The sequence below is a fragment of the Dendrobates tinctorius genome, unplaced genomic scaffold (genome assembly GCF_039654945.1).
Source record: "Dendrobates tinctorius isolate UK_male_01 unplaced genomic scaffold, ASM3965494v1 ptg000455l, whole genome shotgun sequence".
Classification (NCBI taxonomy): domain Eukaryota; kingdom Metazoa; phylum Chordata; class Amphibia; order Anura; family Dendrobatidae; genus Dendrobates; species Dendrobates tinctorius.
Genome location: NW_027362117.1, coordinates 2,460,570 through 2,478,368, shown reverse-complemented (window position 1 = coordinate 2,478,368; position 17,799 = coordinate 2,460,570). Strand labels below are relative to the sequence as shown.

The following is a 17,799-nucleotide window of genomic DNA, read 5'->3' as shown; positions in this document are numbered from 1 at the left end:
CTCCTGTATTATACTCCAGAGCTGCACTCACTATTCTGCTGGTGCAGTCACTGTATACATACATTACTGATCCTGAGTTACCTCCTGTATTATACTCCAGAGCTGCACTCACTATTCTGCTGGTGCAGTCACTATGTACATACATTACATTACTGATCCTGAGTTACATCCTGTATTATACCCCAGAGCTGCACTCACTATTCTGCTGGTGCAGTCACTATGTACATACATTACATTAATGATCCTGAGTTACATCCTGTATTATACTCGAGAGCTGCACTCACTATTCTGCTGGTGCAGTCACTGTGTACATACATTACATTACTGATCCTGAGTTACATCCTGTATTATACTCCAGAGCTGCACTCACTATTCTGCTGGTGCAGTCACTGTGTACATACAGTACATTACATTACTGATCCTGAGTTACATCCTGTATTATACCCCAGAGCTGCACTCACTATTCTGCTGGTGCAGTCACTGTGTACATACATTACTGATCCTGAGATACATCCTGTATTATACCCCAGAGCTGCACTCACTATTCTGCTGGTCCAGTCACTGTGTACATAAATAACTCATGACTACCAAGACTGTATGGTGAAGGAATACGTAGGAATTGGGGAATGTTTCTTTGTCCGGCACCTGATGCACAGTGGTGATGATGATTGTACAGTGGTGATGATGGTGACTGTACAGTGATGATGGTGATAATTGTACAGTGATGATGACTGTACAGTGATGATGATGATGACTGTACAGCGATGATCATTGTCAAGAGCAAATCACCCAAATTATCTTTGTGCAGTCAATGTTACAGGGGAAGATACTGGGCGATTACAGTACTGAAGCTGCAGATTTCTGAAAGCAGCTCTGGAGTAAAATCAGTAGTTGAATATTTATAATACTTGATAAGGACAAACAAAAGGTTTCTTCTTCCGTCTTGTGGTACGGGACCCTGAAAATCGAACATGCTGGAATTTGTCTGCACTTGTGCTGTCCATAGCTGCGGCTCCTGCAGTCCTCACCACAAGGGGCAGCACTGAGATGGTGTGACGCAGTGTATACATATGTGGTGGGTCTGACTATCCCATAGAGCAGGGTTTCCCAACTCCAGTCCTCAAGGCCCACCAACAGGTCATGTTTTCAGGATTTCCCTAGTATTGTACAGGTGATGCAATTATCACCTGAGCAATAAATCCTGAAAACATGACCTGCTGGTGGGCCTTGAGGACTGGAGTTGGGGAACCCTGCCCTAGAGGATGGCAGATTATTGGAATTTCTGGCCCAGGACAGTTCTGGTCCCAGTGGTCCAATAAGCCCCTTCCCTGTATCACGTGGGCCATGTGACACCGTCCTTTATTCCCCTTCCTCCATGTTCCATAGCGCCATCCATGTCCCGTCTGATGTAAACCTCCTGTGTGTAGACAGCAGACTTTTTGTATTGATTTAGCAGAAATCGTTTTTTTGCAGCGCAGAGCGCGGCCCTCGCCTCATCAGTGTGAATTATTTAGCTCTTATCTCAGCCTCCGGAGCTGCGAGCGCCGTGGAAGCACCTTTGAGCAATTTTATTTCAGAGCCGCCGACCTTGTGTCACATTGTAATGTTATAAAATCATTAGACTCCATCTGGACTGCGCCCAAATTACAGCTTATCTGAGGCGGCCGTAGGACGAGGTGAGCGGCACAGAGCGCGCAGAGTGGGTCAGGTGCTCCGTGCGCTGTATGCCGGGGATGGCAGCGCACACCGCGCACTACACACCGGTGAGGCCATAGATGCACACAGAGAGTCCACCGCCAGCGACACCGACCTGCCCCATTACCAAATGATCCTATTCTACTTATATGATAATCCACAGTGAGATTTCAGCTCCTGGAAACAATCTCCTGCCAGATTAGTGGAATTCCACGGTAGACATCTGGAGAAGTTCTCCTCACCCGAACACCCCGGAGACATCGTCATCACTGTCCCAATGGGGCTCACAATCTAATATATGGAATGTGCAGAAACATCTGCTGCAGATACTGATGTGTTGGCAGTGAAGGCGCAGCTTACAGTACCTGCATTTTACTGTGTTTCTTGCATGTGTTTCCCACTCATTAGAACAGGTGAAATCTGCAGCAAAAAAAAACCTGAAAGAATTGACTCTGTAGTTTTCAATCTTTAAGGAAAAAGTAAGCAGCGTGTGTGAGACTTCGAGAGCCTTATTCATTTCTCTGGTGCTAGGAAATGCTTCAGACAAAACTGCATCGCTACAGTGGGGGAAAAAATTGTTTAGTCAGCCACCAATTGTGCAAGTTCTCCCACTTATAAAGAGGAGAGCGGCCTGTAATTGACATCATAGGTCGACCACAACTATGAGAGACAAAATGAGAAAACAAATCCAGAAAATCTCCTTGTCTGATTTGGGAAGATTTATTTTGCAAATTATGGTGGAAAATAAGTATTTGGTCATTAACAAAAGTTCATCTCAATACTTTGTGATATATCCTTTGTTGGCAATGACAGAGGTCAAACGTTTTCTGTAAGTCTTCACGAGGTTGTCACACACTGTTGGTGGTATGTTGGCCCATTCCTCCATGCAGATCTCCTCTAGAGCAGTGGTGTTTTGGGCCTGTCGCTGGGCAACACGGACTTTAAAATCCCTCCAAAGGTTTTCTATGGGGTTGAGATCTGGAGACTGGCTAGGCCACTGCAGGACCTTCATATGCTTCTTACGAAGCCACTCCTTCGTTGCCCTGGCTGTGTGCTTGGGATCATTATCATGCTGAAAGACCCATCCACTTTTCATCTTCAATGCCCTTGCTGATGGATAGAGGTTTGCACTCAAAATCTCACAATAGATGGCCCCATTCATTCTTTCATGTAGATTGATCAGTCGTCCTGATCCCTTTGCAGAGAAACAGCCCCAAAGCATGATGTTGTCACCCCCATACTTCACAGTAGGTATGGTGTTGTTTGGATGCAACTCAGCATTCTGTCTCCTCAAAACATGATGAGTTTTGTTTCTACCAAACAGTTCTACTTTGGTTTCATTAGACCATATGACATTGTCCCAATACTCTTCTGGTTAATCCAAATGCTCTCTAGCAAACTTCAGATGGGCCCAGACATGTACTGGATTAAGCAGGGGGACACATCTGGCACTGCAGGATCTGTGTCCCAGGCGGCATAGTGTGTTACAGATGGTAGCCTTTGTTACGGTGGTCCCAGCTCTATGCAGGTCATTCACTAGGTCCCCCCGTGTGGTTCTGGGATTTTTGCTCACCGTTCTTGTGATCATTCTGACCCCACGGGGTGAGATCTTGTGTGGAGCCCCAGATCGAGGGAGATTATCAGTGGTCTTGTATGTCTTCCATTTTCTTATTATTGCTCCCACAGTTGATTTCATCACACCAAGCTGCTTCCCTATTGCAGATTCAGTCTTCCCAGCCTGGTGCAGGGCTACAATTTTGTTTCTGGTGTCCTTCGACAGCTCTCTGGTCTTCACCATAGTGGAGTTTGGAGTCAGACTGTTTGAGGTTGTGGACAGGTGTCTTTTATCCTGATAACAAGGTCAAACAGGTGCCATTACTACAGGTAATGAGTGGAGGACAGAGGAGCCTCTTAAAGAAGAAGTTACAGGTCTGTGAGAGCCAGAAATCTTTCATGTTTTTAGGTGACCAAATACTTATTTTCCACCATAATTTGCAAAATAAATCTTCCCAAATCAGACAAGGAGATTTTATGGATTTGTTTCCTCATTGTGACTCTCATAGTTGTGGTCTACCTATAATGTAAATTACAGGCCGCTCTCATCTTTATAAGTGGGAGAACTTGCACAATTGGTGGCTGACTAAAACCTTTTTTTCCCCACTGTATAACACAACATGTGAACAGACCATAAGGAGGGTTTTAGAGCATTGAAGGAACCTATACAGGGAGAACCTTGCAGATTGTCTTACGAGGGAATTCAAACCCAGGACCCCAGAGCTGCAAAGCATCAGTGCTAACCACTGAGCCAACCATGAAGTCACAGTGCTAACCACTGAGCCAGAGGATTGAGGAGAATCTCTGATTGATTAGATAGTTACATATATAGATTAACAGATAGATCGAGAAATAGACATGGCTGATAGTCAAAGAGATGGGAAGATAGAGAAGATACATGTTCAAGTATTTTTTCCAGATTGCTCAGTTTATTTACTCCTTTTCCATACTAGAACCCCAGGTAACATTTTCCTCGTACTACTGTGAGACGCCTGCAATGCCTAAATCTGTTCCCGTGCCTGCAGCACATCCGGACTTGTCTCTCATGGCTGCATCATCTCTGGACTTGTATCCATCAAGTACATCGGGGACGTCATTGGTCGGTGATTACACAGCAGCCGCTGACAGCAAATCCTGATGATTTGAACAAACAGCAGCAGAAACTTCCACAGAAGACCACTAATGACCTCAGTGACAGCAGCTGAGGCTGGAGATGCCGAGATTTCTGCACAAGGCTGGAGGTGCTGGGATTTCTGCACAAGGCTGGAGGCTAGTAATAGGAATGAAAAAATAACTTTTAACCATGCCAAAAGAGTTGAAAAGTCTTGATTGAGGAAAAGAAGGGCTCAATTCTGGCTTTACTAGCAGAGGGATACAGTGAGCGTCATATTGCCACCATCCTTAAAATTTCTAAGACGGCAGTCCATTACAACAAGGTCAAGCAGCAGACATTGGGGACAACAAAGCTACAGACCGGCAGAGGGAAAAAACGACTCTCCACTGACCAGGATGACCGTCATCTTATTCGAACGTCCCTCAGCAACCGCAGGATGACATCAAGTGACCAACCAAAGGAATGGCAAATGGCAGCTGGGGTGAAGTGCACGGCAATGCGCCATGCCACACAGCTAGGTCAATCAATGTGTGGATGAAGGACCACCATATCAAATCCCTGTCATGGCCAGCCCAATCTCCAGACCTGAACCCCATTAAAAACCTCTGGAATGTAATAAAGAGGAACATGGATAGTCACAAGCCATCAGACAAAGAAGAGCTGCTTAAATTTCTGTACCAGGAGTGGCATAAGGTCATCCAAAAGTGGTGTGAAAGACTGGTGGAAAGCAGCCAAGATGCATGAAAGCTGGGATTAACAATCTTCGGGATTCAACACAATATTGATTTCTGAACTCTTCCTGAGGTAAAGCATTAGTATTGTTGTTTCTAAGTGATTATGAACTTGTTTTCTTAGCATTATGTGAGGTCTACAAGTACTCTGCATTTTTTTTTTTTTTTTTGACCATTTCTCATTTTCTGGAAATAAATACAAAGTTTAGTGCTTGGAAGTTCGGAGACGTTGTCAGAAGTTTATAGAATAAAAGAGCAATTCACATTTTGCTCAAAAATATAAAGAGAAAAATCAGAGAAAATTAAAATTTTGAAGTGGCCTCTTAATTTTTGCCAGAGCTGTATGTATATATAGATATATCAGTATACAGTGAGGACTGGATGCACCAGGGACAAGTTCTATAACAGGGGTAACCTTGTACCTGTGTTGCCGCTATAAATCCAGCCCGGTCTCTGTAATTAGAGGTGGAGCTCGTTATGTTCGGCGCTGTAGATGACACCACACGCTGTAAGTGATGCTTGTTTTTCGGATCCGGTCGGGTCACCTTGCTACGGACAATGACAAGGAGGGATTTGCACTTATATCTGTGCACAGATGCAAAGCTGAGATATATTGCTACCTGCCCCCACTCAATTCTCCGGCCCCCCGCGCTCATTTCTCTGTCTTCTTGTGAGAAGCTCTGTTATATATGTTATTATCCATGCGGACACATAAGGGGCTAATGGGGTCCGAGCGCCGCACGCAACTCACGCACCAGGACCGTGACTCTGACTTTATGAATCCGATGTTTCCAATTGCCTCCTGTCCTCCCGCTGTATTCTACCCTGCAACAATGTATCCATGACATTGATATCACCACAATTAAAGGGATAGTCCAGTCTAATGTAAGAGACCATTTATCGTAGGATGAAGTTTTCTGCATATTGTAATAGACTTTGTATGTCTTATCCATTCTCCATTTTCAAGATCACTGATAGCTGACAATGAATAGTAAGATTCTTGTTTAATCCATTGCAGAGTGTGAGCTTGTCCCAGCGCATCCTCCTAATGATCTGCGACCTGAGGACACATATCCCACCCCCAAAGATCGGAGCTGTCACACACGCAGACGGCTCTCTGTATACTGAACCTCTGCTCACTGAAGGGCAGCCAATAACAATAGCTTGTCAGGACAGGAGCAAAACCTCTGCAAGACGAAACAATGTTGTCAGCTGCCAGGGGGTGAAGGAGGCTGATTCTGTCCCTCCCACAGAAGGACACACAGAAGCAAAAAATGTATTTCGCTGTGTTCCAGGATATAGTGCACCGGCGCATGCGCAGTAATGATTTTCGGCTTTGCCCGCAGTAGGGCAAAGTATACTGCGTGTGCGCGAGGCAAGATAGCTTTGCGCATGCGCAAAATATGGAGAACTACTCTAATGCCTGAAAATATAGCGGACGTCGGCCACAGATGGAGTGGAGAAAAGAAGAAACACCACCCATCGGACCGGACATAGGGCATTTACATAGCCCACAAATTTCTGGTTACAGCTTCCCTTTAAGGGCAGCATGGTGGCTCAGCTGGGGTCCTGTGTTCAAATCCCACCAAGGACAACATCAGCAAGGAGTTTGTACGTTCTCCTCGTGTTTGCGTGGGTTTCCTCCCACATTCTAAAGACATACTGATAGGGAATTTAGATTGTGAGCCCCAATGGGGACAGTGATGATAATGTGTGCAAACTGTAAAGTGCTGCGGAATATGTTAGCACTATATAAAAATAAAGATTATTATTATTTTTGATTTCCTATTCTTTTGCATGTTTGTCACACTTATCTGTTTTAGATCATCAAACAAGTGTAAATATTAGTCAAAGATAAGACAAGTAATTACAAAATGCAGTTTATAAATAAAGGTCTTTATTAAGGGAAAAAAATCCAAACTTACAGAGCCCTGTGTGAAAAACTGATTAAAGGCTGAGTTCTCATTCTCTTGTCATACCCAGGCCTGATTACTGCCACACCTGTTCTCAGTCAAGAAAACCCTTAAATAGGACCTGCCTGACAAAGTTCCTCAAAAGGTAAACATCATGCCGTAATCCAAAGAAATTCTGGAACAAATTAGAAACAAAGTAATTGATATCTATCAGTCTGGAAAAGCCATTTCTAAAGCTTTGGGACTCCAGCAAACCACAGTGGGAACCATTATCCACAAATGGAACAGTGGTGAACCTTACTAGGAGTGGGCAGCCGACCAAAACTACCCCAGGAGCGCAGCGACTACTCATCCAAAAGGTCTCAAAAGACCCCACAACAACATCCAAAGAACTGCAGGCCTCACTTTCCTTAGTTAAGGTCAGTGGAAATGACTCCACCATAAGAAAGAGACTGGATAAAAATGGCCGGCATGGCAGAGATCCAAGACGAAAACCACTGCTGAGCAAATGGAACATAAGGGCTCATTGCAGTTTTGCCAGAAAACATCTTGATGATCCCCAAGATTTTTGGGAGAATACTCTGTGGACTAACGAGACAAAAGTTGAACTTTTTGGAAGATGTCTGTCCCATTACATCTGGCGTGAAAGTAACAGTATTTCAGAAAAGGAACATCATACCAACAGTAAATTATGGTGGGGGTAGTGTGATGGTCTTGGGTCTGTTTTGCTGTTTCAGGACTTGGAAGAATTGCTGTGGTAAATGGAACCATGAATTATGCTGTCTACCAAAAAATCCTGAAAAACAATGTCCGGCCATCTGTTTGTCACCTCAAGCTGAAGCACATTTAAGGTTATGCAGCAGGACAATGATCCAAAACACACCAGCAAGTCCACCTCTGAATGGCTTAAGAACGACAATATTAAGACTTTGGAGTGGCCTAGTCAAAATCCTGACCTTAGCCGGATTGAGAATGTGGTATGACCTTAAAACGGCTGTTCATGATTGAAAACCTCCAATGTGAATGACAACAATTCTGCAAAGATGAGCGGCTAAAATTCCTCCAGAGCGTTGAAAAAGACTCATTGCCAATTATCACAAACGCTTGATTGCAGTTGCTGCTGCTAAGGGCGGCCCGACCAGTTATTTTGTTTAGGGGCAATCACTTTTCACACAGGACCCTGTAGGTTTGGATTTCTTTTTCCCTTAATAATAAAGACCTTCATTTATAAACTGCATTTTGTGATTACTTGTGTTATCTTGGTCTGATATTTACATTTGTTTGGTGATAGGAAACATTTAAGTGTGACAAACATGCAAAAGAACAGGAAATCAGGAAGGGGGCAAACACTTTTTTATACAACTGTAGGTGTATATTCCTCCCCTGAGAGTCTATAATCGGGGGTTTGATGGAGTCTAAGTCCCAAAGGTAGGGATCCCACTAACCCATCTGTCTCTTTAAAGGGTAACAGTAATTTCAAGTAACTTTTCAGAATAAGCTGCCCTGTGTGTAACATTATTTCTTGCCATTATATGTCATGTATCCTGTTTTTTCACCAATTTTCCCTTGGCAGAGCTTTAATTTGCTATTCATTCTGGGCAACTGAGTAGAGTAGAACTGCTATGAAGTCTCCCATGTACAGCACACTCAGACATGAGGGATTCCTGCTCCTCTGTCTCTATGTAAAACATGTTCGAAAGCAGCAGCAGCATGGAGGACATTAACTACCATCAATGAGCAGTGTAGATATGAAACCAGCACTGGAGAGAGGTGCAAGACTTGTCAGAAAGCTCAGCAATATGTTACTGAGTCTCCTCATTCTGAGCCTCCCCTCTCTTCTCCATAAAGTATAATGGGCTGCGTCAGACGACACTAAAGTGAGATGACAGTCACTTGTCTGATCAAGTCGGATTGGAGCTGATTTTTCAGAGTGAATGATGAGATCAGGAGGTGGGCAGGGAAAAAAAAGGAAGATTTTCTCTATTGAGAAATATTCCTTTATTTGTCTGTGTTGTTAATTTATGCAAAGCTTGTAGAAAGTCCAGTTCCCATATAAATTGGAAGGGTGACAACTATAGATGATGAGTGCAACAAGTGTCGGGACCCTGGTCCAGCGGTCACATCAGTAGTTCATGGCCACCAGATGGGAGACCTCCGAACTGCACCCTACCTGCTGATGTCCCCAGCGCCTCTTCTGATCTCTAGGACCGGTGGGATGCACATACTGTATGATTCCACATTAGGCCTAATAATCATAAGAGGCGTCGGGTAGGCTGACAAGAGGGGGTTTGGTCCAGAATCCACAAAAATCCGACATGAATGCTGGACCAGGATCCGACTAATTGTTTCGCTCATCTCTAGTTACGACCCTTTTTTATGGGAAATGTTGGGTGCAATTTGGATCCCATCTAATATGAAGATACTGGCCATTTGATGTAACAGCGTCTATTAATTAGACACCGTTATATTTACCCATTTTATGACGATAGTAGGAGTATGACAAAGAAATTTGCCTTTATGGCAGTTTTGATGTGCAGTGTGCCTGAATTCGGCCTCAGCAGGTTTCTGCCCCTTGCCGCCGGTGCATTCACTTCTTAATACCGTCATATCTCTTGCCTCTTTAGGTGACATCATGGTAAGTGATATTTACCGAGCAAACAGCTCATTTTAAGTATCCACCGCTAATTTTGCAGCTTTCCCCTGTAAAATATACTGAGCCTCGTTTTCCGTAGCCGCATTAAGTCGCTCGTCCTGCGGAGCGTCGGGATAAAATGGCTGCTCACATTGATACAATGTGACGACTCGAGAACAATTGTGGGATTCCGTTCTGTTCCGACCGCTGTTTTACAGGCTGCCTGCGCTGCGGATAATAATTAAATTAACTTGTAACGGGCGAGCTTAATTATTATACTTATCGCTCCTGTTAATAAATGAGCTCATTGTGTAACTTTCTGTGTTTGCTAAAGTACAAGATGCTACAATGTATCCGCCGTCGTCGGGGTGAGGAGACGCGCCGCGCCATTATCGTTCTCAGCCTGTTGTGGTTGACCAGCTGACACGTAGCAATTTTGTTAATCCCTACATCAATTACAAACTCGGTCATGCTATATAATGTCAGCGGTAATCACAGCTCTCTCCACACTAAGAGATAATTATGCTAACATCCCGGCGATATTACCGTTCACCCGCTGCCATAAGATGTTCAGTGATCATAATATTGCTGCTGATCGGGGGAACCGGGATGAAGATGAATGAGATTAGGGTGGGTCAAGGCGCCATGATCAAGAACTCATTGCAAGGACTTGCACAAGAGGAAGAAACTCAAGATACTTTAGGACTACAAGCTCCAGAATTACACTCTAGGAAGAATGTTTTTAAGTTTGGTATCCTGTAGATAAAAGGAGTTTACTACTGAAAAGAGATTTTGTTTACTTTAATTTGATGATTTTTGTAAAGTAGAGTTTCACCCAAACAGGGACTTGAACCCTGGACCCTCGGATTAAAAGTCTGAAGCTCTACTGACTGAGCTATCCAGGCTTCTGAAGAGATAAAGGTAGAGCTAGAATATCAATGAAATAGTGCTACATCTAGAGCCAGGATGGCTATGTCAGAGCCTGGTCTAGAGATAGGGCAGCTATGGCAGAGCCAGGTCTTGAGACAGGGCGGCTATGGATGTGATAGGTCTAGAGACAGGAAGACTATGGAGGTGATAGGTCTAGAGACAGGACGACTATGGAGGTGATAGGTCTAGAGACAGGACGACTATGGAAGTGATAGGTCTAGAGACAGGACGACTATGGAGGTGATAGGTCTAGAGACAGGATGGCTATGGAGGTGGTAGGTCTAGAGACATGACGACTATGTCAAGCTAGGTCTAGAGACATGATGACTAAGTCAAAGCTAGGTCTAGAGACAGGACGGCTATGGCAGAGCTAGGTCTAGAGACCGGACGGTCTAGAGACAGGACGACTATGGAGGTGATAGGTCTAGAGATAGACCTAGGTCTAGAGACACGATGACTAAGTCAAAGCTAGGTCTAGACAGGACGGCTATGGCAGAGCCAGGTCTAGAGACAGGACGGTCTAGAGACAGGACAACTATGGAGGTGATAGATCTAGAGATAGGACAGCTATGGCAGAGCTAGCTCTAGAGACCGGATGGTTATGGAGGTGATAGGTCTCGAGACAGGACGACTATGACAGAGCTAGGTCTAGAGACTGGGTGGCTATGGCAGCGATAGGTCTAGAGACTGGACGGCTATGGCAGAGATAGGTCTAGAGACCGGGTGACTATGGCAGAGCTAGGTCTAGATATAGGACGGCTATGGCAGAGCTAGGTCTAGAGATAGGACGGCTATGGCAGAGCTAGGTCAAGAGACAGGACGGCTATGGCAGAGCTAGGTCTAGAGACAGGACGGCTATGGAAGAGATGGATCTAGAGATACGATAACTATGGCAACCTTAAGTGTACATATCTGCCTCATGTTTGGGCTTCTAGAAAGATACAGATAATTGGAGACAATCACAGGGATCATGTTACTAACACTAATAATAATCGTGACTACACAGATAGATTTGTTTCACTATATGGAACAACCGCGACGTTTCGTTTTAGATATTTTCATTGATTTTTCCCTGGGATTTATTTCACCATTTTTAGGTTTTCGTTCTGTTTTGTTATTTTAATCTGATTATCCATCAGTGAAAATGATTCCAGCCGCGAATAAACAAGTCACCGCAATCTGCTGCGGACGACAGACGTACGCGGCGAGATTCATACATCAGACATAACGAGGAATCCGGCAACTTAATGTGAGTCTCTGATACCATAACTAAAATTACATTTGCACATTGCAGCGGTTAGTGCGTGTGTAGCCAGCAAATGATTCCTTCACAGCTCATTGGGCCGCTGATGTAGATGATAAATCTAACCTGGAGGCTTATTGATTAGTATTATTACAATGACAGCGAAATTCACCGCAAAACAGAGAAGAAGCAATTACAACGTGGAGAAAAAGAGGCCGAGAATGTGAGATTTACTCATTAATAATGGAAAATGATCAGTGAGAGACCAAGAACATGAAAGATGTCAGCTCCGGACAGCATCACAAAAAGAGGACAAAACGCAGCAGGAAACCAGCACAGAGAGCAGCGGAGACCAGAGAGACATTACAGCAGATCGTCCCCTCTACTATTGATATCATTCCTCAGATCATCTCTGTAGAGCGCTGCCAATACTAACACATCGAAATACGGAAACAAGTCACAGCATTACCAAAAACCGGTCATTACTCACATCCATTCTCATCCACACTGAGCAGCATTAGAGAAGTTAAATTCTCATCCAGGGGGCAGTATTATAGTAGTTATATTCTTGTACATAGGGGCAGTATTATAGTAGTTATATTCTTGTACATAGGGGCAGTATTATAGTAGTTATATTCTTGTACATAGGGGCAGTATTATAGTAGTTATATTCTTGTACATAGGAGCAGTATTATAGTAGTTATATTCTTGTACATAGGATCAGTATTATAGTAGTTATATTCTTGTACATAGGGGGCAGTATTATAGTAGTTATATTCCTGTACATAGGGGCAGTATTATAGTAGTTATATTCTTGTACATAGGGGGCAGTAATATAGTAGTTATATTCTTGTACATAGGAGCAGTATTATAGTAGTTATATTCTTGTACATAGGAACAGTATTATAGTAGTTATATTCTTGTACATAGGGGGAGTATTATAGTAGTTATATTCTTGTACATAGGGGGCAGTATTATAGTAGTTATATTCTTGTACATAGGGGGCAGTAATATAGTAGTTATATTCTTGTACATAGGAGCAGTATTATAGTAGTTATATTCTTGTACATAGGAACAGTATTATAGTAGTTATATTCTTGCACATAGGGGGCAGTATTATAGTAGTTATATTCCTGTACATAGGGGCAGTATTATAGTAGTTATATTCTTGTACATAGGGGGCAGTAATATAGTAGTTATATTCTTGTACATAGGAGCAGTATTATAGTAGTTATATTCTTGTACATAGGAACAGTATTATAGTAGTTATATTCTTGTACATAGGGGGAGTATTATAGTAGTTATATTCTTGTACATAGGGAGCAGTATTATAGTAGTTATATTCTTGTACATAGGGGCAGTATTATAGTAGTTATATTCTTGTACATAGGACAGTATTACAGTAGTTATAGTCTTGTACATAGGAGCAGTATTATAGAAGTTATATTCTTGTACATAGGGACAGTATTATAGTAGTTATATTCTTGTACATAGGGGGCAGTATTATAGTAGTTATATTCATGTACATAGGGGCAGTATTATAGTAGTTATATTCTTGTACATAGGGACAGTATTATAGTAGTTATATTCTTGTACATAGGGGGCAGTATTATAGTAGTTATAATCATGTACATAGGAGTAGTATTATAGTAGTTATATTCTTGTACATAGGGGGCAGTATTATAGTAGTTATATTCTTGTACATAGGAGCAGTATTATAGTAGCTATATTCTTGTACATAGGAGCAGTATTATAGAAGTTATATTCTTGTACATAGGGACAGTATTATAGTAGTTATATTCATGTACATAGGGGCAGTATTATAGTAGTTATATTCTTGTACATAGGGACAGTATTATAGTAGTTATATTCTTGTACATAGGGGGCAGTATTATAGTAGTTATATTCTTGTACATAGGGGCAGTATTATAGTAGTTATATTCTTGTACATAGGAGCAGTATTATAGTAGTTATATTCTTGAACATAGGGAGCAGTATTATAGTAGATATATTCTTGTACATAGGGGGGAGTATTATAGTAGTTATAGTCTTGTACATAGGGGGCAGTATTATAGTAGTTATATTCTTGTACATAGGGAGCAGTATTATAGTAGTTATATTCTTGTACATAGTGGGCAGTATTATAGTAGTTATATTCTTGTACATAGGGAATCATAGAATCGTAGAGTTGGAAGGGACCTCCTGGGCCATCTGGTCCAACCCCCTTCTCAAAGCAGGATTCGCTAAATCATCCCAGTTAGATGTCTGTCCAGCCTCTGTTTGAAGACTTCCATTGAAGGAGAACTCACCACTTCTCGTGGCAGCCTGTTCCACTCATTGATCACTCTAACTGTCAAAAAGTTTTTTCTAATATCTAATCTGTGTCTCCTCCCATTCAGCTTCATCCCATTGCTTCTAGTCTTTCCTTGTGCAAATGAGAATAAAGTTGATCCTTCTACAATGTGACAGCCCTTTAGATATTTGTAGACAGCTATTAAGTCTCCTCTCAGTCTTCTCTTTTGCAAACTAAACATTCCCAAATCCTGCAACCTTTCCTCATAAGACAGGGTTTGCAGACCGGTCACCATTCTGGTCGCTCTTTTCTGAACTTGCTCCAGTTTGTTGATGTCTTTTTTAAAATGTGGTGCCCAAAATTGGACACAATATTCCAGATGAGGTCTGACCAAAGAGGAGTAGAGGGAAATAATGACTTCACGTGATCTAGACTGTATGCTTCTGTTAATACATCCTAGAATTGCATTTGCCTTTTTTGCTGCTGCATCACACTGTTGACTCATATTCAGTCTGCGATCTATTAGTATACCCAAGTCTTTTTCACATGTGCTGTCACTTAGCCCTATTCCTCCCATTCTATATATGCTTTTTTCATTTTTATTGCCCAGATGTAGTACTTTGCATTTCTCCCTGTTAAAAACCATTCTGTTAGTTGCTGCCCACTTCTCCAGTTTATTTATATCTTTTTGAATCCTCTCTCTCTCTTCTCTAGTATTAGCTATCCCTCCTAGCTTTGTGTCATCAGCAAATTTAATCAGTTTACCCTCAATTCCTTCATCTAAATCGTTGATAAAGATGTTGAACAATACAGGGCCCAGGACAGAGCCCTGTGGTACCCCACTTGAGACATTCTTCCAACTGGATGTGCAGCCATTTACGACCACTCTTTGGGTCCGATCAAAGAGCAGTATTATAGTAGTTATATTCTTGTACATAGGGAACAGTATTATAGTAGTTATATTCTTGTACATAGGGAGCAGTATTATAGTAGTTATATTCTTGTACACAGGAGCAGTATTATAGTAGTTATATTCTTGTACATAGGAGCAGTGTTATAGTAGTTATATTCTTGTACATAGGGAACAGTATTATAGTAGTTATATTCTTGTACATAGGGAGCAGTATTATAGTAGTTATATTCTTGTACATAGGGGGCAGTATTATAGAAGTTATATTCTTGTACATAGGGAACAGTATTATAGTAGTTATATTCTTGTACATAGGGAACAGTATTATAGTAGTTATATTCTTGTACATAGGGGGCAGTATTATAGTAGTTATATTCTTGTACATAGGGAACAGTATTATAGTAGTTATATTCTTGTACATAGGGAACAGTATTATAGTAGTTATATTCTTGTACATAGGGAGCAGTATTATAGTAGTTATATTCTTGTACATAGGAGCAGTATTATAGAAGTTATATTCTCGTACATAGGGACAGTATTATATATATATATTAACTTTTCGGATTTTGGCGCGCACGGCGCACCGTCAAAAGTGCGCAGCGCAGGTCAAAGCGCAACTAGCGCACGGCCTGCGCACGATCTGCCCACCCTATGCTAAAGATAGGCTGCGCCGATCGCAGGCGCCACTGTGCTCTAGGAGGCGGCGTTACAAGCAAGGGGCGGGCACGCCGGGCAGAGAGCCGGCTCGGGGGCGGAGCTACCCCCGGGCGTGCGTGCGCTTAAAAAGCGCTAATGTGAAACCAGCCTTAAAAGCACAAAGTGAACTTTTTTTACTTTGGTTAAGTTTAAAGGTGTTTTGACTGTCCCCGTTGGTGGTTGTGGTATTGCACTTTGGGTTTTTGTGCACTTAATTAGGTATCAGGTGTGACACCCTATAAAGGTGTGCTAGAGGTGTGCAATCACTGCCTGTGATATTGTGAGTTTGTGTTCACTCTGTTTTTGGAGAGCCTGGAGGAAGGATGGAGCTGGTGAGGAGTCCTGCGCAGCTTAGCCAGGGGGGACGTGTTGCAGCTATGGTGTCTGGACGAAGGGCTGGCATGGCGTGGTGGGGTCGCAGTGATGGAGTCAGCGGGAAGTGTCTGCATGGTCTGGTGGAGTGGCTACTATGGAGAGTGGCACTCACCATGTGGGACTTGGCCGCTGAGCTGGACTCAAGCATGCTTGACTTCGTGGCAGAAGCTGAACACTTCCTTGGGACTCTGGTACTAAGCAGCTGCAACTGGTGTTGGACTCTGCTCCAAGGCTGCACTAAGGTGAAGGGTCTTGTTATGGTGATGAATCCGGGTGGAGGAGAAGACGCATGCAGGTGGTGGGCTCTGTTGCTAGGAGCGCACGCAACAGAGCAAAGCTAAGTGGTGTTTCCCCTGTATTGTCTCTTTCCTCATGTGTGTTATTAGTGCAGTGGTGGGATTAGTCTTCGCACCGACCCATTCCCTAGTGAGGGTTCAGGGTCAGGGTGAGCAAGGGCGTTAAGGTACGCGTGCGGCGACAGGTGCGGAGCCTGTTTAGGGAATGTCAGGAGTGCAGGGACACTGGCTCAGGGGAGCTTAGGAGGTCTCCACATCCCCCATTCCCTATCGCAGGGCCCACCATTGTTAAAGTTACCCAGGTTCCCCCCTTTATTATTTAAATGCGCCTTACTGGAGGCGGTGTTTCCAGATATATGTATGCATGGCGTGTAATACCTAAATCCGCCAGGTGGAGGCGGCGTATCCACCTGCACGCTTTATTATTTAAATTCGCCCCACTGGAGGCGGTGTTTCCAGGGTCACGTGTGTTATGGGTCCGCCTTGCGGAAACATCTGCGACCTGACACACGTGATCATGACAGTATTATAGTAGTTATATTCTTGTACATAGGAGCAGTATTATAGTAGTTATATTCTTGTACATAGGAGGAAGTATTAAAGTAGTTATATTCTTGTACATAGGAGCAGTATTATAGTAGTTATACTCTTGTACATAGTGGCAGTATTATAGTAGTTATATTCTTGTACATAGTGGCAGTATTATAGTAGTTATATTCTTATACATAGGAGCAGTATTATAGTAGTTATATTCTTGTACATAGGGGGCAGTATTATAGTAGTTATATTCTTGTACATAGGGGGCAGTATTATAGTAGCTATATTCTTGTGCATAGGAGCAGTATTATAGTAGTTATATTCTTGCACATAGGAGCAGTATTATAGTAGTTATATTCTTGTACATAGGGAGCAGTATTACAGTATTTATATTCTTGTACATAGGGGGCAGTATTATAGTAGTTATATTCTTGTACATAGGGGAAGTATTATAGTAGTTATATTCTTGTACATAGGGGCAGTATTATAGTAGTTATATTCTTGTACATAGGGGCAGTATTATAGTAGTTATATTCTTGTACATAGGGGCAGTATTATAGTAGTTATATTCTTGTACATAGGGGCAGTATTATAGTAGTTATATTCTTGTACATAGGGGCAGTATTATAGTAGTTATATTCTTGTACATAGGGGCAGTATTATAGTAGTTATATTCTTGTACATAGGGACAGTATTATAGTAGTTATATTCTTGTACATAGGGGCAGTATTATAGTAGTTATATTCTTGTACATAGGGGCAGTATTATAGTAGTTATATTCTTGTACATAGGGGAAGTATTATAGTAGTTATATTGTTGCATATAAAGTAGTAATTTTCATTAAATGCTTATACTGTATATACTGTATGTAATTTGGGCT

At 42.4% G+C, this 17,799-nt stretch overlaps 1 non-coding gene across 1 annotated transcript; it reads right to left on the bottom strand.

Moving 5' to 3' along the window:
- Positions 1-10,471: 10,471 nt before the first annotated feature.
- Positions 10,472-10,544, bottom strand: TRNAK-UUU (transfer RNA lysine (anticodon UUU)). Its single transcript has one exon. It is a non-coding gene; the product is annotated as a tRNA-Lys (tRNA).
- Positions 10,545-17,799: the final 7,255 nt, after the last annotated feature.